General features: G+C 43.3%; 1 protein-coding gene across 7 annotated transcripts in view; it reads left to right on the forward strand.

Annotated features, from left to right (window-relative positions):
* The window catches only part of AFF1 (ALF transcription elongation factor 1), a 197,222-nt gene that overhangs the window by 29,613 nt on the left and 147,365 nt on the right, over window positions 1–20,244 (forward strand). The window lies entirely within an intron of this gene.

Below are 20,244 nucleotides of genomic sequence, written 5' to 3' on the forward strand. Positions count from 1 at the left end.
TTCAGTGACCCCTTCTGTGCAACTTCTTCTCTCACTTGCCAGCATTAATGGACCTGTGCCTCTCAAAGATACAATATTTTGTCATTTATTTCTTCAGTTGCTTTTATATTTATCTTTCTTACAAGATTCTATCATTGAACAGCTGATTAAGAGCTGTCATCTTCGTGCCTCCCAGGGCTGGCATTGTACCTAGACTCAGAAGATACTCAATGAACTAATTAAATAATTTAAAGATAAATAATAAGAATTGGCCTCTACCCATCAAGAAATGGTAATGCCTCTTAGTGATTTGCCTGACGTTTTTCTCTCTGGAAAATTTACGACATGCTTTTAAATATATCAACATTCCTTCGTAGCCCCTTGTAGAATTTCCTACACCCATAATGGCAGGTGTATGACATTTCCCTGCGGTCTTTGCCCATCACAAGAACCACCCTTCTTTTTTTGTTTGTTTTAATTGAAGCATAGGTGATTCCCTGGTGGCTCTGTAGTAAAGAATATGCCTGCAGTGTAGGGGATGCATGACATGTGGGTTCAGTCTCTGAGTTGGGAAGATAACCCTGGAGAATGAAATGGCAACCCACTCCAGTATTCTTGCCTGGAAAATCCCATGGACAGAGGAGCCTGGACAGAGGAGCCTGGCAGGCTCCAGTCCATGGGGTCTCAAAAGAGTCAGACACAGCTTAGTGATTAAGCAACAGAAGAATAATTTATTTACGATATTAGTTTCAGGTGTAACATACTGGTTCACTAGTTGTATAGATTATACTCCACTTAAAGTTATTACAGAACAGTAGCTGTGTTTCCTTGTGATGTACACTGCAACCTTGTTACCCATCTGTTTTATGCATAGTACTTTTTATCTCTTTATCCCCTACCCCTATCTTGCTTCCCATCGTCCCTCTCCCCAGTGGTGACCACAAGTTTGTCTTCTGTTATCTGTGAGTCCGTTTCTGCCTCCTCATGTATATTCATTTTATTTTTTAGATTCCATGTAGAAGTGGTAACAGAAGAGTATTTGTCTTAGGAACCATGCTCTTGTGACCTTCCATGGGAGGCTTACACTAGGGGAGTCTGGGAAATGGCAGGTCTTGTGAAAATAAGCTAACCGGTGGGTGGTAGGTAAGCTGAGGGAAAAGATTTACGAGCCACATCCTGTTCTGGAAAGCCGCTGCTGGGGATGGGAGAGTGGGAGAAACTGCTGTGTAAATTACAAAGGCAGTTCAGGAAATGCAGTCTGCCCTGGAGGGTCTCAGGGGGACCTGTATGGATCCCTTTTCGCATAACATGTGGGTGAAGGAGAATTGGTAGGAGTAAGTCTGCATGGGGCTTAGTCTGGGTTGTGATCAGCCATCTCTCAGAAGGTGGAAAAAGGACAGAAGACAGAGAGAAGGCACGGTGGGCCCCAGAATCATCTGTGGTTTCATAAGTGCTTGCAGAATCAACGGAGGGAGAAGGAGCCATTTGGTAGAAGCAGAAGATCTCATTTATCGGCCTCAGCTCTCACACAGTGCCCTCTGCACGGAGTGCCTCTCTGTTGCTTCATTAATGTGGGTAGGTTTCTGCTCTGGCTCCAGATATGTAGGTGAGATTCTCATGTCTTAGCTAGAGGGTGAATTATTTGGCCTGAATTGTATGTTGTTGTTGTGGCGGTGGTTGTTTTTTGTATTGCAATGAAAGACACTCGAATGAGTTCCTTGGTAGGAGATTGGATTCTATGTTAGCTAGATCTACGAAATAGAAAACTGACTAGTTATTAAAAAGGATCAGATAATTCTATGTGTATCAACATAGCATGATATACTACGTAAATTATGGAATAGAATCCAAGGTATTGTCTGTTTTTATGGCTAGAAGTATAGAGCTCGATCTGTGGCTCTAGTGGTAAAGTACCCCGCCCCTGCCAGTGGAGGAAACATAAGGGATGTGGGTTCGATCCCTGGGTCGGGAAGATTCCCTGGAGAAGGAAATGGCAACCCATTCCAGTATTCTTGCCTGGAGAATCCCATGGACGGAGGAGCCTGGTGGGCTATGGTTAAGGGATCGCAAAGAGTTGGACACGACTGAAGTGACTGAGAATGCATGCATCTATCTAGACAAACATGCATTATAATGAATCTGAAAGGACAAGCCCCAACCCTTGCAACATTAATTTTCTTGGGAATAGAATTATTCTGGTTGCTTAGTGGAATAATTTTTTATTCATGATGTGCATATATTAATTTTGTAGTCAGGTTTAAGATATTAATGAATGTTTTCTGAAATATTTGAAAAACTGAAGAAATGGTCCCTCATCCTGCCACTTCCTTAAGAAAATTAAAATATTACACATTCATTTATTCATCCAATAAGTATTTGTGCTCCCATTGTATTCCAGGCATCGGTCTGTGAGATGAGGCTATAGCAGTAAATAAAACCCACATGCTTCTACTTTTCTGGTGCTCATGTCCATAGGAGACAAAGAGTAAATATGCAACAGGTCAGGTTATAAAGCAGGATTGGTGAGGGTAATTAGTGTTGGGTCTATGAGGGAAAGTTATGCTATTTTCTTTTAGGTCATCAGGAAAGGCCTGCTCTCTGATCAGGCAGTATTTAGACAGAGACCTGAAGGAGATAGGCCAGACTAGGAAGTTGGGGGTGGGGAAGACTTTTCAGGTAGAGGGAGCCTGTGCAAAGACCCTGAGACAGTGTGTACTCTGCAAGGCAGCCAGGGTGAGGGGGGTGGGTGTGGTTGGATGAGAGAGCTAGCAGGAGGCCAGATTGTAGAGACCCCGATAGCTATTGGAAGTGAGACTGGAAAACCATTTGAGTGTTTTCATCAGAGGAGTAGCACTAAATGTCTCCACTGTGGGCATGAACAAAAGCAGCTTAGGCGAAACTGTCTCTGCCTCTCATTTCACACAGAAAGTCTAAGGTTTGGTGGTAGTGGTTTAGTTGCTCATTCATATCCCACTCATGCGACCTCATGGATTGTAGCCCACCAGACTCCTCTGTCCATGGATTTTCCCAGGCAAGAATACTGGAGCGGGTTGCCATTTCCTTCATCCAGGGGATCCTCCCAACCCAGGGATCGAACCCAGGTCTCCTGCACTGCAGGCAGATTCTTTACCCACTGAGCCATATGGGGACCCAACAGGAACATAAAACATTACAGAGTAGGGATCAGGTCCTGACTTCTAGTTGTCACTTCAGCACTCTGTTACACAGATAAGGCTATCCAGCCAGAGAATTTCCATTTCCTAGTATATGATGGGAGAAGGCAATGGCAACCCACTCCCGTACTCTTGCCTGGAAAATCCCATGGACAGAGGAGCCTGGTAGGCTGCAGTCCATGGGGTCGCTAAGACTCGGACATGACTGAGCAACTAATGCTTAAAGGATCTTCAAGAGAAGAAAAGAGGGAGGCAGTGGTGCTCAGTGCTCTGTGATGACTTAGATGGGTGGGATGGGAGGCGGGGGTGGGAGGGAGGCTCAAGAGGGAGGGGATATATGTATATATGTAGCTGAAACTAACACAACAGTGTTAGTTTATACTGCAGAAACTAACACAACATGGTAAAGCAATTATACTCCAATAAAAACAAAAGAACAACAAAACACTGCACTGTGTTCTTTCAGAGTTACGGCAATACTAAGTCTTCAAGGAGTTTACAGTCTGTTGGGTATGACAGGCAAAAGCACAGATGTTACAGAGACGCACAGATGACCTGGAAGTGCAAAGGAGAGAAAGATGGGTTAGGAAGGGAGGGTATGTGATAGGCTTCATGAAGGAGGTAGCAGTTGAATGGGGTATTGAAGTTTGGGGAAAAGCCTTGCTCAAGGGACAGCCAGTGGAGTGACATGGAAGGAAAGAGGTTTAGGGGGAATGGTCTGTTTCATCTGGATTAAAGTCTTCCCTGGTGGCTCAGATGGTAAAGAATCTGCCTTCAGTGCAGGAGACCCAGGTTCCGTCCCTAGATTAGAAAGATCCTCTGGAGAAGAGAATAGTTATCCACTCCAGTATGCTTGCCTGGAGAACTTCATGGACAGAGGAGCCTGGCAGGCTACAGTCCATGGGATCGCAGAGTCAGACACGACTGAGCAACTAACGCTTAAAGGATCTTCAAGAGGAGAAAAGAGGGAGGCAGTGGTGCAATGGGTTCATTGCATCTAAGCCTTCCGTGTCACTGTTCAACACAATAGCTTCTGGCCACGTGTGGCTGTTGTGCCCTTGCAGTGTGTCTGGTCTGAACAGAGACCAGTCCTGATGTCCTGAAAATGCACAGTACGCACAGATTTCAAAGACTTGGTCTGGAGAAAAATGTCAAAGATCTCATCATTTAGATTGGTTACAAGTTAAACAATGAAAACACTTTGGGGATATATTGGTTTTAAATGAAACATACTTAGAATTTACCGCACTGGCTTCTTTTTACGATTTTAATGTGGCTCCTGGCCAATTTAAAATTGCTAGTTGTAGCTGCCAGTATTCTCTTGGTCACAGCTGATCTAGGCTAAGCCTGCCTGGTAGCTTTGGAAGTGAGAGTAAAAGCAGGGCAAATGGAAAGAAGGGAAGGGATGGAAGAAAACTGGGAATGACCAAGCTGTAGGATTTACACTTACTGGTTTTGGGAGGTCAGAGACACCCCTGAGGCATCTGGCCCTGATGTTGCAATCGACCTGAAGAAGTGCTCTGCAGCACGGAGGCGTTGGAGGGAGGAGGACAATGATTTCATTTTGGTCCTGTTAATCACAGGCTGTGCTTGCTGTAGGGAGGTTCCTTTGGCAGCAAAAAGTGGAGCTGGCAGAGGCCAGAGGCGGGGAGACCAGTTAGGTTGGGTCCTATGCCCCCATCACACCTGGCAGCTGCAGCCTCTGGGAGGAGGGGTCAGGATGAAAGTGTGATACACTGGAAATAATGCTTAGTAAGTTATGCTGAATTTTACATTGGGCTTTCCAAATTCCCATTTTTCCCCCTTAAATTCCCGCACACTTTGCAGTAGGGGAACAAAGGTGTGCAAATTATGGTGTGACCCTCCAATTTTAATGCAAATATTTAGACTAGCACAGCAGCTTACCTTTCTCCTTATTATTTTTGGAAGGAGATTGATTTGGTAGAGATGGGAAATTTCCAACTCAGATTTGCTTAGCTTTATTTCCTAGAATCAGAAGATGACTAAGAAAGTTTTTACTGGACTCTACTCATGGTCCAATGGTAAAGAATCTGCCTGCCAATGCAGAGGAGAAGGCAATGGCACCCCACTCCAGTACTCTTGCGTGGAAAATCCCATGGACGGAGGAGCCTGGTGGGTTGCGGTCCATGGGGTCGCTAAGAGTTGGACACGACTGAGCGACTTCACTTTCAGTTTTCACGTTCATGCATTGGAGAAGGAAATGGCAACCCACTCCAGTGTTCTTGCCTGGAGGATCCGAGGGACGGGGGAGCCTGGTGGGCTGCCGTCTATGAGGTCGCACAGAGTCGGGCATGACTGAAGTGACTTAGCAGCAGCAGCAGCCAATGCAGAGGACGCAAGTTCGATCCCTGGTCCGGGAAGATTCCATCTACCTCAGGGCACCTGCGTCCAAGTGCCGTAATAACTTAAGCCAGTGCTCTAGAGTGTGTGCTCCACAGCAAGGGAATCCAGTGCAATGAGAAGCCGGCGAATTGCAACTAGAGAAAGCCCACAAGCAGCAACAGAGACCCGGCGCAGCCAAAAATAATATAACTTTTAAAAAGGATGAAAAAAGAAAGTTTTTATTATGAAAGCTTCCCCCTCCCCTTTTTTGGAGGCTTTTCATTGATTCATTCATTGAGCAAGTACTTACGGACTATTTACTATGTCAGGTGGTATGTTAAAATCTGGTGTGTCAAAGATGATCAAAATATGAGGGGTCCCTGTCTGTTGAAGCAGGAAGATAGGTGCACACATGAATTATGAAACTGTGATAAATGCTAAAACAAAGTGTTGATAGTGTTACAGGATAACAGAAGGAGCTGACATGTTGTGTGTGTGGTCTTTCTGCAAAGAACTAAGATTCTCCTGATTCATTTTTGCTTTCATTTTTGGGGGGTGGGGCGGAGGGGCTTTGGTCTCATACCATCTTGTTTGAGGCATTGCTGTGGCAGAATTCCACTTAGTCCTACTTAAACTTGAGAGTTTTTATAAATGCAGGGATTTATATTAAATATAGACTCCTTCTTGTGGCATTCCCACCGTTGTCATTTTGGTTGCTGTGAGGTCGCTTTTCTTCTAAGATTTTAACTGCAGATGAAGGGATTAGACAGGAAATGCCATCAAGAATGGCTAACTTGTGATTTCCTGAAAGGGTGGTATGTCTTCTAATTAACAGTATTCATATTGAGTATCTTGAAAGCCAGCAATGTGAAACCACAGGAAAGCATTTGGGATACACTTAAAAGAAAAAGCTGGATGTAATGTTTTGGTCACATGGGTTGCATTCAGAAAATAACTTTGTTGACTAGCTCAAGATGAGGGTCACAACACAAAGATGAAGCTAGCAGGTTGTGGTATGGGGATTCTGCCATCCTTTCTGGTCTCAGATTCCAGGCCCCCTTTTTTTCCCGGTCTTATGAATGCTATTGACAGTCCCACCTGGAGGACTTCGCTGGTAGTCCAATGGTTAAGACTCCATGCTTCCCATGGAAGGGCCATGTGTTCCATCCCTGGTCAGGGAACTAAGATCCCATATGCCATGGTCAAATTTATATATATATAAAGACGGCTCCAGTTCTTATACCTCTGGCTGACTCCTGTTGCCTCCACCCCCTTCATCTACTGGAAGGATCTTTCTAAAACCATTACTGCTTTAAAAACTCTTACTCGGTCATTGCTGCCTAAAGAAAAATACTGCAGGCATCTGCAGCCTGCTGGGCACCCACCTCTTTCGTGCTTTCTCTGCTTCTCTCCTGAGCTGTTCTAGTGCAGCATGACTTTTCATTGTTTTTCCCTAAAAGCCATGTCTTCTCCTGTCTCCTGTGTTTCTGACCATGTTGGTCCCAGGCCGGGAGTCATCTTCCAGCGCTACTTTGTTTTCCTAGGGAAATTCTATTTATCCTACCTTAACCTTTATTTCGGAGAAGACAATGGCACCCCACTCCAGTACTCTTGCCTGGAAAATCCCATGGACGGAGGAGCCTGGTAGGCTGCAGTCCATGGGGTCGCTAAGAGTCAGACATGACTGAGCGACTTCCCTTTCACTTTTCACTTTCATGCATTGGAGAAGGAAATGGCAACCCACTCCAGGGTTCTTGCCTGGAGAATCCCAGGGATGGAGCCTGGTGGGCTGCTGTCTCTGGGGTAGCACAGAGTCAGACACGACGGAAGCAACTTAGCAGCAGCAGCAGCAGCAGCAGCCTTTATTTGGTTTCAGTTCAACAAAAGTTTATTGAGGGCTTCCTGTGTGCTGTGTGCCAGGGATACAGAACTCATTAAGACAGTTTTTCTTTTTAAAGGATTTAATAGTGTAAGGAGGCAGATAGACAAGTATTTGTTAGTATTTCCTATGTCCTAGGGTTGGGTGTTGAAAATATACTGACAAAAGAGTTACACTTCCTGCCCCTCATGAAGCATATATTCTAGTGGGAGAGACACATCAAATTTTAAAAATGGATCTGTGAGACATACTATGAGCAAGGGACAGCCATTGATCTGAGAAAGCAAGTAACCTGGGTGAGTAGGAAAATCAATTCTTTTTGAAGCATTGAAGTGGCTGTGCTGCTGGGCGTGTGGGATCTTAGTTGCCCAACCAGAGATAGAACCTGTGCCCCCTGCAGTGGAAGCTCAGAGTCTTAACCACTGGACCATCAGGGAAGTCTCCTGGAAAATCAGTTTTAGATAAAATAGATAAAAATGCCACCTCTCTAATTTTTAAAAAGACATTAAAAAAAATAATTCCAGTAAAGCATAGCAAAGGTTAATTATCACGGGAAGGGGATGACAGAGGATAAGATGGTTGGATGGCATCACTGACTCAGTGGACATGAGTTTGAGTAAACGGGGAGTTGGTGATGGACAGGGAGGCCTGGTATGCTGCAGTCCATGGGTTTGCAAAGAGACACGACTGAGCGACTGAACCGAACTGAAGTAGAGAAGACCTATTGGTAGAATGTAAATACAGTTGACGAGTTATAATCCATTGTGATACACTCAGTGATGGAGGGATGTAACAAAAGATACTTTGATCATGGGAGGGGCACCCACAGTTTTTATCGTGATGCAGAGGAAGCGTTTGGTGAGGGGTGGCTGATGGGCTTCCCATGCAGAAGTGCAAAGGTTTGAAGCAATTTGAGTTGTGTTCACAGAATTTAAAGTAGTTCGATATTGTCGAAGCTTTATAGTGCAAAAAAGCCTAGAGGCAGGACTTGAGGCAGAGAAATAGGTGGTTACAAAAGGAACCCTGAGTGCCAGAGCTGGGCTCAGAGCTCAGCCCATGCTCACTATCTAGGACAGGTTTTTTTTTTTTGTTTTTTTTTTAATTCTGTAACACAGTTTCTTCATCTGTAAAACTGAGATGATGATAGCAGCAACCTCATCAGGTCATTGTAAGGATTAAGTACTTATAATAAAATGCTCAGAACCGTGTCTAGCACACAGGGTGGTGGGTGTGAATTTGCACTGACTTACTGTAAACCCTTGAATTTGCAGTGGAGTGACTCGCTCATGGGTCTCTCTTTCAAGCCATTTTAGAGGGAGTGTGAGCGTGTGTGAGCGTGTGTATTGGGGAGGAAGGGGCTGGAGCTGAATTTTTGTGGGTTCTCTGAGCTCACCTTTCCCCCTCATTCCCAGCATAATTACTTGTTCCTCCACCTGTGTTCCCACAACGTTTTTTCTCTGTGGTGGCCTTTTCCCATTGTGTTTTATGGTTTGAATTTCTCACAGTAGACTGAGTTCCCTCAGGGTGTTAAGGACTCTGGGTTACTCATCTTTACGTGCCAGTGCCAAGAATAGTGCCCAACACTGGGCATACTGGGTGCCTCAGGAGTGTTTGTTGCATTTGTTTGAAAGGTTTATTAGGGAGTTGCCCCAACTTATAATTTCAGGAGAAAGAGCCTCCCATGGAAAAGTCTGGGCATGTTGCTATGGCAGGGTGTTTTCATTCTTTCATACACCAAATATTTATTGAGTGCCTACCGCACATGGTGCTGTGGGGGTACGAAGATGAATCAGCCGTGTATTCTGCCCTGGGTTGTGTTGACTCTTACAATCTTAATTGTGGGTGTGAGGGAAAAGGTAAATGGTTGCTGATAGGTTTAATGAGAACTAAGCTATGAAGTGGTTTAGTTGTATTGGGGTTTTGTTTAGATGTCTAATTACTTCGATCAAAGAATCTCTGAGTGATTTGTTTTTTTTTTTAAATGCTGTCTCATTGGTGGTTTTAGCTCATTTCTCATTGTTACATTTCATGTTTATATCATGACAGACTCTGTCTAGAAAATTGCACAGTGTAAAGTTTCACAGGAAGCCTGCTCCTTTCTCAGATTGTAATCCTATATAGAAAGGATTCCACCCATGTTGGTTGGGGGCTATATCCTTGGCCTTGGACAAAATACCTTCCTGGATTCTTTATTTTTGAATGACTTTTTCTTGGACTCCTTAATCAGTGTTCGATATTACATTAGATTAGAGGCACTTAGTTACAGGTTTTTATTACAGTAGTTTTAGGCTTTTGCCATGTTTGATTCTCCCCTGGGGAAGGAAATGGCAACCCTCTCCAGTATTCTAGCCTAGAAAATCCCACTGACGGAGGAGACTTTGGGCTACAGTCCAAGGATTCCAAAGAGTCAGACACCACTGAGCAACAAACACTTTCACTTTCACTTAGGCTATTGCTGAGCTTCCCAGGTGGTGCTAGTGGCAAAGAACCTGCCTGCAAATGCAGGAAACAGTGAGACGTGGGTTCGATCCCTGGGTTGGGAAGATCTCCCGGAGGAGGGCATGGCAACCCACTCTAATATTTCTGCCTGGAGAATCCCATGGACAGAGGAGCCTGGAGGGCTACAGCCCATCAGGTTGCAAAGAGTTGGAGACGACTGAGGCGACTTAGCATGCCTGCAGGTTTTTGCTTGTATCTGTCTCTGCTTTTGTCATCATAATTCTCTGGTACCTGTAGGCTATTCTACCACTTTTTTTTTTTTTTTTTAATGGAAAAGGCAGGCTTGCTCTGCTGTGACCATTTATTACTCTTTCCTTAAACTACCTCTCAAGCCTAGAAAACCCTTTCTCTTTTAGCCCAATGAACTACTCCATATTGAAAGTTGTATCAGATGCTCTCAACTCCAGTGCTGTGCAGACCACTGGGGTACCAAATAAACTGTTCATCCTTGGCCTTCCCGTACCCTCTGCCCATGTGTGTTAGCATAGCAGGACCAGGTCCCAGGGCACCAGACCCCTCAAATGTGTGTTGATTAGATAAACTGGCATGAATAAAGCCTGTGTGTGTGTGTGTGTGAGTAAGGAAGGGTGTATTTAGATGACTCAGAATTAAGGATTATGTTTAACAGTTCTTTATTTTTGTGGAAAGTGTCTTTGAAAACTCTTGGTCTAAAATATCAAACCTGTCAAAGCAGTTACATTTTCAAATGTCCCTTTACGATGAAAAGATGCTCAGTCATGCATGATATGAGAGATGAAAGGACACTACTCCGTCATATCTTGGCTGTCAAGGTGGTAAAAAGCACAAGCTTTTGACAGCATGTTTTGTTGATAAGACTGTAGGAGGGAAAGTGCTGTGCTCTCACTCAGCTGATGGGAATGCGAAACAAATAACCCTATGAGGAGAATTTGGCAGTAGGCTGCACCATTACATTGGCACTTACCTCTGATCTAGCCAGCTCACTTCTAGGAATTTATCCCCAAGATGTACTGGCAAAAATAAGAAAAAGATATCTATAAGTTTATTCATTACAGACTGTATGTGATAGCAAAAGACTGAAAGTAATCCACATGTCAATAGGGGGTTGGTTTTAAAAAGTAAAGAAATCTGGTTCTTTGGGACTAACCTGGTAGTCCAGTAGCTAAAATCCTACGCTCCTAATGCAGGGAGCCCAGGCTCAATACCTTGTCAGGGAACTAGATCCATATGTCACAACTAAGAGTTTGCATTCCAGAACTAAAGATCCCACATGCTGCAACTGAGACCAGTGCAGCCAAATAAATAAATATTAAAAATAAAAAATTTGGTCCTTCAACACAATGGAGGATTATACAACTATAAAAAAGAAATGAAGACTGTCTCTCTCTCTTTTTTTTTTTAACTGGTGTTTTGATCTCTATATTATTTGAAAAAGTAAGATGTAGAATAATATGTATAATTATGCTATTTTTTACCTAGGAAGGAGGAAGAATATGAAAATGTATATGTATTCGTTTATATTAAAGAATATTAATAGGATAAAGCAAACATTGATGGTAGGACAAAAATAGACGCTAAACTCTCCTGAAGGTCCCTTGCTTTGTGGCTCACTTTGTAACTGCTAGATGCTACACATAATTATAAACCAAAACTTGAATCAAGATTGGAGGGGGGAGTTGCTTTAGAAAAATGAAAGCAACAATGAACAGATGGATTTAATAGTGTCTGAAGGTGGTTTATGTTTATCGAGAGGAATCATAGTCCTTACTTCGCACAGTTCCAGTATGCACAAACTTTAGTTACGTGGTTTAAGTGACACCAGTCCCCCAACACAGTGGTTCAGATTTCAGTTAGCCCAGCAACTTCACAAAGTATAAACTTTGCTGCTAGCTCATTACTCCACACGTAACTATATAAATAACAAATGGCCTCCGGATCCGTAACCAATCATATCACGTTTCTTAAAGCCTTTTGGTGATTGGTCACTGAGTTGCTCATTTAGTTTATGCAGAGATAGCAAAGCGTATCTTAGTCTGTTGTCTCCATGTGTCCTAGTGATAAGCCAATATGACATTTCCCATAAATGGATCATCGAAAGGGAGAACTGGCCAACAAAGACAAAAGGGCAGGAAAGAAACAAAAAGTGACGATGCTGGGAGTGAAATTCTGATCAAGCATAAATGAAATAGCTTACTGGGCGCGTGCAGCCCTGAATGAGCAGAGTGACAGTAACTTACTGACGTAAAGAAGGAAAGAGGTTGAGATGGAAAGGATGAAGATGTCCCAGGGGAAGCAGTGCCTCAAAAGCACTCATGTTAAAAGAAGTCCTGGAGATATTTCACCATCCTGAAGAGCAAAGGACGAAATGTTGGAAGTTGAGCCATACTTAGAAATGAATATGGTGGTTTGCCAAGGTATGGAAAAAGATGCTTGCTTTGTGTTGTGAGTTAATGTGGCAAGAAGAAGTCAAGCACCGTTTAAAGAACTCTTAGAAAGTTTTTTTCTTTTTGACAAATACTGGGTTGGCCAAAAAGTTCATTCAGGTGACAGACCCAAATGAACTTTTTGGCCAACCCAGTCAAATCATTCAGGTCTTAAATATGTCTGTTTCAAATCGTAGGGTACTAACTAAATATTAGTGTTACTATTTTGTTCATTTCCTTATAAACCCATAACCATATAAGTTACTTACATATTTTTTTTTTTTTTGTATATGTTATTTATGTATACTCATGTTGGGTATGGGGCTTCCTTGGTGGCTCAGCTGGTAAAGAGTCCGTCTGCAATGTGGGAGACCTGGATTCGATCCCTGGTTTGGGAAGATTCCCTGGAGGAGGGAAAGGCTACCCACCCCAGTATTCTGGCCTGGAGAATTCCATGGACTATATAGTTCATGGGTGTCAAAGAGTTGGACACGACTCAGCAACTTAAAAAAAAAAAAAAAGGATCCTGTTTAGATCTGGGCATACCAATTAAACTTGAAGACTAACTGGATATTTGAGGTTAAAAAGAAAATTTTATAAATATTAATTAAGATTAAAGGAAACATTTTAGGTGGGGGTAACAGTATTGTGTATGTGTGTGTGTGTTTAAGTCTTCAAATTAAAGTCTATTTAAGCCTGGAAAACTCTGGTGCTTGAATTCTTACCTATGAAATAAGGAAGAGGATTGAATGTCTTTTCTGTTTTCTCTCTGTTCCTTATGTAATAGCCACTCCCACTGATTTTTCTTCCCCAAATCTTTTACTTTTCTTCCCCAAATCTTTTACTATTATGTGCAAGCCGTGGTGTTGCTTGTACTCAAAATTTATTTAATCAGTGTACCTCTTGCGAGGGGGCGGGGTGAGAGGGGAGTGTGGAGGGGGAATGGGCTGGAGCAGGAACTCCACGGCTTGGGCTGAATTATCAATCAACCCTAGGAAGCTGCTCTGAGCTTTTCTCCTGGTCAAGGATCCCTTCAGGGTAGGGAGGCATGGCACCCTTGAAATGACGTGAAAGTTACTCAGTCGTGTTCGACTCTTCTGGATCCCATGGATTGCAGCCTGCCAGGCTCCCCATCCATGGAATTTTCTCGGCAAGAATACTGGGGTGGGTTGCCATTTCCCTCTCCAACCCTTGCTTTGGTAATACCCAAAGAGCCTTGGTTGACTGTCAACATTAAAGAGATGTGAAGAAAACACTGGGCCATGGAATTCACCTCCCAAGAGCTGTGTGCCAGAGCTTACAACACAAGTTCTGGAAACCCCAGGTTCCCCAAGAGCAGTTTCAGACTGCCCACACAGAGGGTGCCCTCCAGGAACAACTAGCCACCAACTGCTAGGTACCAGGGGTGCATAGACCAGGGAGGTGCTTGCCAAAGATATCTTGGGTAACATGCTATAGACGTCATCAAAGTTTATTGAAAAACTCGGGCTTAAGTATTACATTGCATGTATGCAATAAGAGTCTGGCCAGAAAGAGTATTTCCCAGGAACTTGATTCAACTCTGATAAATAAATGTATGAGTATTAGAAAAATTGTTTGAGTAGAAAAATAGTTTTTTGTTTATTATTTTATCTTGGTCTCTCAGCTGTGATCCACTTATATGAGGTTCTTGGAAAGCTCCAGCCTACCTGTATGGCCCCTTGCAATAATATGTTTGTTAAAGGGAGGGAGAGAATTGCCGTTAGTTGAAATTATCTCAGCCAAGTTAGCTTTTATTCTCAAACCACTTTCTGTTCAGAAAAGGTTGTCCTAGATGACACTGCGCTTTCCAGGTAGCTCAGTGGTAAAGAATTGAACTACCAATGTAGGAGTCTCAGGAGACAAAGTTCCAATCCCTGGGTCAGGAAGATCCCCTGGAGAAGGGAAAGGCAACCCATTCCAGTGTTCTTGCCTGGAGAATCCAATGCACAGAGGAACTGGGTGGGTTACAGTCCATGGGGTCGCATGTGAGCCTAGATGAATAATTATTACTCCCCCTCGCCACCACCCCTGCCCAGGCTTGGTCATATTAATTTGCAGCTCTGCAGACTTTCCACCACCTTGTTTTTCTGAAGGGTGAAAATGACATCTTCAGTGTGACTTGTGAGTTCTCATTGGGGACTTTAGTGTTCATGGTACCTGAAATATCAGGTAAAAAAACATGGAACTGGAGTTCCGTGTTTACTTCCAATTGCTTTTTGTAAATAGTCATAGAAAAATGACAGATGTTCTGGTCCCAGACATTGAATTTCAACCCCAAATACTCCTAAAGGAAACCAGACTGACCAACCATGATAATAAATGACCATTTGCCTTTTGCAGAAGCTGTCCAGCTGGGCTCAGAAGTCAAATTTGGGAGTGAGTGTGATGAAACACAGCTAGATGGCAGGAAAAATGATTTCCTTAAAGACTGCAAAAGTCATCCTATGATTGTTTCCTCGAGAGGGTAATGGTAGCTTCTCTGGAGAGGTTGCAGGATATGGTGATTGAGAATGGGACCCTGGGGCCAGGGTGCTAGGGTCACAGCTCAGTCCCACCACTTACAGCTGCATGACTTAGAGAAAATCACCCGACTTCTTGAACTTCACTTTCTTTACCTGTAGAGCAGGCAATGGCAACCCACTCCAGTACTCTTGCCTGGAAAATCCCATGGATGGAGGAGCCTGGTAGGCTGCAGTCCATGGGGTCACTAAGAGTTGGACACGACTGGGTGACTTGACTTTCATGCGTTGGAGAAGGAAATGGCAACCCACTCCAGTGTTCTTGACTGGAGAATCCCAGGGACGGGGGAGCCTGTTGGGCTGCCGTCTATGGGGTCGCACAGAGTCGGACACGACTGAAGTGACTTAGCAGCAGCAGCAGAGCAGGATGGTAATACTGTACTTGGCTTAACAGCTTGTGGTGGGAATTAATTTAATATCAGCAGAGTACTTAGAGCAGGGCCAGACATACTGTGGGCAATCAGCAAACACTGGCCATTCATATCACTAGCAAAATGATTCCCAGTATCTTGCTTTTCACTGTGGCCAAGCATGTGTCTCAAATACACGTACTGAGAAATACTTTCATATTTGGGTGAAAGTCATTTTTCTGTGAATTTCCAAGTGAAAAGGGTTAAGCCTGTTAAGTTGTTAAGCATTTGAAGGCATGAGGCCAGTGGCTTTGGGGTGTCCAGGGCACTCACAGCTTCCCAACTCAGAGTTCTCAACTTGACCTTTCCTTTCTGAGAACATAGGCAATACTGTAAACTAAAATTACTGTAATTTTCTTTTTTTTTTATTTGGCTACACTGCCCAGCCTGTGGGATCTTAGTTCCCTGATCAGCCATTGAACCTGGGACCTGGCAGTTAAAATGCTGAGTCCTAACCACTGGATGGTTAGGAAACTCTCAGGGCTGTGGTTTTCTCTTTAATGAATCCATCCTTATGCTTAAAACTATTGAATTAGCTCAATAACTTATAGGTCCTTGATTAGGTAAAGGTTTAATTTGTTATGAATCAACTTTTTGTTCTTTAGATTTGTTTTACAGTTGACCCTTGAACATATGGGTTTGGACTGTTCAAGTCTACTTGTATTGGGATTATTGACAATAAGTGTGTACTGTAGCACTGCAGAATCCCAGGTTGGTTGAATCTGCAGATGTGGAATCTCAGATACGGAGGAACCTCAGGTATGGAGGGCGCACTATTAAGTGGTACATGGTATTTCTGCAAAGGGGGAAGGGTGCCTCTAATCCCTGAGTTGTTCAAGAGTCAACTGGATTTTCAAGATAATTAGAACTTAGAAAATGGAGCAGCTCTTTCTGTTGGTTATAGTAAGCTCTTAAAAGACAAGTATTATAACCCCAAAAACCTCTTTTATAGGGTTGCATAGGACTTTGGATGTTACATGTGCTTAATAAATGTTGATTTGATTTCATCTTAATTTTTCCGTTTTGCCTGTGACCTAGTTCAGTCGTGTCTGACTCTTTGTGACCCCATGGAATTCTCCAGGCGGGAATACTGGAGTGAGTTGCCATTCCCTTCTCCAGGGGATCTTCCTGTCCCAGGGATCAAACCCAGATGTTCTGCATTGCAGGCAGATTCTTTACTGTTTGAGCCACCAGGGAAGCCCATGTAGGAGACAGAGCTCATGGTAAATAAACCTCAAATAAAACTTCCCTGACTTTGGGGAGGAAATCCTCCATCCTCAAGTGGAAAGTAAAATTGGTACCCCAAATTAGATTTTGAGTTGGTGGAATTTAAACATTTGCTGAGGATAAAAAGAACACATTTAGAACAGGCCTGGGTATCATAAGAAATGTCATCAGTTGACGTAATCTCTTTTATGTATGGAGAGATCAGATCTTACTGTAACTTGAAAGCTGCAATTTACTGATCATTGTGGCTTGTCTGTGTATGTAACTTTTTTCCCCCTCACAAAAGGAAAAAACAGCCCCTCAAAGAAAGACTGGGAAATAGCCTCTTTCTTCCAGTTCTTACATCTTCCCCTTTTCTTGCATGTAATCAGGAAAATTTGAGAGTAGTTTGAAGGAGTGGTAAAGGCTCCAGCAACAAAGAGGACTGTTGCAAAACATTGTTTAGAGATTCATGCTTTAGACCGAAGGTCAAGGGAGTATCAGTTACTTGTCTTTGAGAGGTTAAGCAATTCATTTTGTTCTTGCTGAGTTTTCCATTTATTTATTATTTTATTTGTAAATCCAATTAGTCAATTACTTTAAGGAAGATATTCTAATTTGATGATACCTTAATACTTTAACATGGTTTAAATGAATACGAATATATTTTTAAAGTATAGTTAATGTACAATATTATATCTTACAGGTGTACAATAAAGTGATTCATGATTTTTAAAGGTTATACTCAACATTTGAGCTTATAGTTATCATAAAATATTGGCTGTTCTTGTGTTTTATGATATATCCTTGTAGCTTATTAAAAAAAAAATAGTTATCATTTGTTTGGCTCCACCAGGTCTTAGTTGCAGCATGAAGGATCTTTGTTGTGACATGTGAATTCTTATTTGCAACATATAGGATCTAGTTCCCTGACCAGGGATTGAACCTGGGCCTTCTGCGTGAAGTCTTAGCCACTGGACCACCAGGGAAGTCCCCCTGGTAGCTTATTTTACACATAATAGTTTGTACTTCTTAATCCTCTACTCCTAATTGCCCCTCTCCTCCACCTTGTCCCCACTAGTAACCACTAGCTTGTTCCTCTGCATCTGTGAGTCTGTTTCCTTTTGGTTCTATTCACTAGTTTGTTGTAATTTTTAGATTCTCTGTGTAAGTGCTCTTGTACAGTATTTGTCTTGCTCTGACTTACTTCACTTAGCATAATGCCTACCAAGTCCACTCATGTTGCTGCAAGCAGCAAACTTTCATGTTTGATGGCTCAGTAGTATTCCATTGTATACGTATACTAGACATGCTCTTTATCTAGTTAGCTGTTGATTGACACTTAGGTTGCTCCCATATCTTGGCAACTGTAAATACTGCTGGGTTAGGCAAGTCTTAAATGTTCTGTATTTTATAAGGCAATGTTTCTCAGACCTTAATGGGCTTACAGATCACTAGGGATTTTACTAAAATGCAGATGCTGGTTTGGTAGATCTGGGATGGAACCTAAGAGTTTGCATTTCTAACACGTATCGCATGCAGGGCGCTGCAAGTCTTGACTCTGTGGCCCTCACTTGGAGGATCAAGGCTCATCAAGGCTCAAAAGCAGAGATTCTCAAATGTGACTGCACATTAAATTACCCGAGGACATTTTAAGAAATACAGATGCATGGGTCCCCCTCCAGAGATTAACTGACCTGTGATGTGGCCTGAGTGTTAGGGATTGATCAGTCTCCCCAGGTAATTCTCAGATGTGTAGCCAAGGTTGTAAACCACTGCCCAGTCTGGAGATTTGATTTCATTGGTTCCCCACTGGTTCAGCGGAAAAGAAACCACTTGCCAATGCAGGAGACGCCTGTTCAATACTCTACTGTTCTTGCCTGGGAAATCCCATGGATAGAGGAGACTGGCGGGCTGCAGTCCATGAGGCCACAAGGAGCCGGACACCACTTAGCAATAAAGCAACACAGCACATATTTCACAGCCAAGGGGAAGCTGTTGTTCCCCAAGGGGAAGTACCTGCCTTCAAAGTGATGTCCTCTGTGTGGGAGTTTTTTGTTTTGTTTTGTTTTTTCAATTTATCCCCTTTTCCTTTGAATCTCATGTTTTGAAAGAGTCCCTCTACCAAGCAAACTCCATTTAAAACAATTTTGTTTGTTTTTCTATTTTTAAATCAGTCCAACCACATACAGTTGTCAGCTGGACTTCCGGATCAGCTAACAATCGGTGTTGCCACACTCAGTTGGCATGAGCTCCAGAAAAGCCCAGAGCAGAGTAGTCATTCACACACTTTCCATGGGCAAATATGTGATTTCCTTTGGACTTTCAGAAATGTTGAAAATAATTCATTGGTCTCTAGTTGCTTCGTTGGTGGAGCCAGGTCAGAGTCCAGTGACTGCATGATGAGAGAGTGCTTCAGAATGGCTGTGTGGGGGGCATTCAGAGGCAGGAGGAATTCTTGCCTTCTACCCCTCCAGCAGAGTTCTTCACAGTTTTGTTCCTTAATTATCTGCATTATCTTCTGTCTGCCTTTCCCATAAACAAAGACATTCCCTTTAATCCCATCCAGCCTCATGACTTAATAGACCTGAGAGTTAAGAGGTTTTAGTAGGTAAAGGGTGTGACTAAGATATCAGAGAAGTCTTCTGAGAAGAACTGCCTTGATTTCATTTGTTCCCTGGTGGCTCAGTCAGTAAAGAATCTGCCTGCAATGCAGGAGACCTGGGTTCAATCCCTGGGTCAGGATATTACCCTGGAGGAGGAAATGGAGACCCACTCCAGTATCCTTGCCTGGAAAATGCCATGGACAGAGGAGCCTGGCGGCCTACAGTCCTTGGGGAGTCGCAAGAGTCGAACACGACTTAGTGACTAAACCACCAGCACAGGGTGTCTCCAATTGGGGAAGAGGGAAGGGGCATTCCAACGAAGAGGAAATACAGGAAAAGTATCTGGCTGGAGGGCTCTTGTAGTAATAGGGTGGGGAGGGTACTGAGTGTGGTTGGTGGATGAGAAAGCAAGCTACTGATGTTGGGCCAAATTGGGAAGGGTATTAGATGCCCCTGTAACAAGTTTATTCTTCAGCTCTGAGGCAGGGAAGATACATTGTTTCTTTTTTTTTTTTTTTTCCTTTCTTTAATTTGGTGAGAGAGTAACATCTGATATGTATTTTACGAACAATGTATTCTTGCAGTGGGACTGAAGGCTAAGTGGGGAGAGAGACTTGTCTAAGGAAATACTTTCAATGGCACCCCACCCCAGTACTCTTGCCTGGAAAATCCCATGGATGGAGGAGCCTGGTAGGCTGCAGTCCATGGGGTCACTAAGAGTCGGACACGACTGAGCAACTTCACTTTCACTTTTCACTTTCATGCATTGGAGAAGGAAATGGCAACCCACTCCAGTATCCTTTCCTGGAGAAAGGCAGGGACGGGGGAGCCTGTTGGGCTGCCGTCTATGGGGTCGCACAGAGTCGGACACAACTGAAGCGACTTAGCAGCAGCAGCAGCAGCAAGCTATTGAAAAAGCATGATGAGGTATGAAGAACCTGAACGAAGAGAATGGTAGATGTTCTAGAAAGAATGAAAGACATTATGGTTATTTCAGATTTCCAATAGGAATCAGATGATGGAAGACTCAGCGAATTGGTACAGTATTGACTCATTAAATATAAGTTGGTAAGTTAAGGATGCATACTGTTGGCCACAGAGCAGTGGTATCTAAACTTGAGTGTGAAACAGAATCACCTCGAGGGCTTGTTGGACCACACCCACGGAGTTTCTGCTTCTGTAGGTTTGGGTGGGGCCTGAAGGTTAG

Source organism: Bos taurus, chromosome 6, assembly GCF_002263795.3.
Source record: "Bos taurus isolate L1 Dominette 01449 registration number 42190680 breed Hereford chromosome 6, ARS-UCD2.0, whole genome shotgun sequence".
Lineage (NCBI taxonomy): Eukaryota > Metazoa > Chordata > Mammalia > Artiodactyla > Bovidae > Bos > Bos taurus.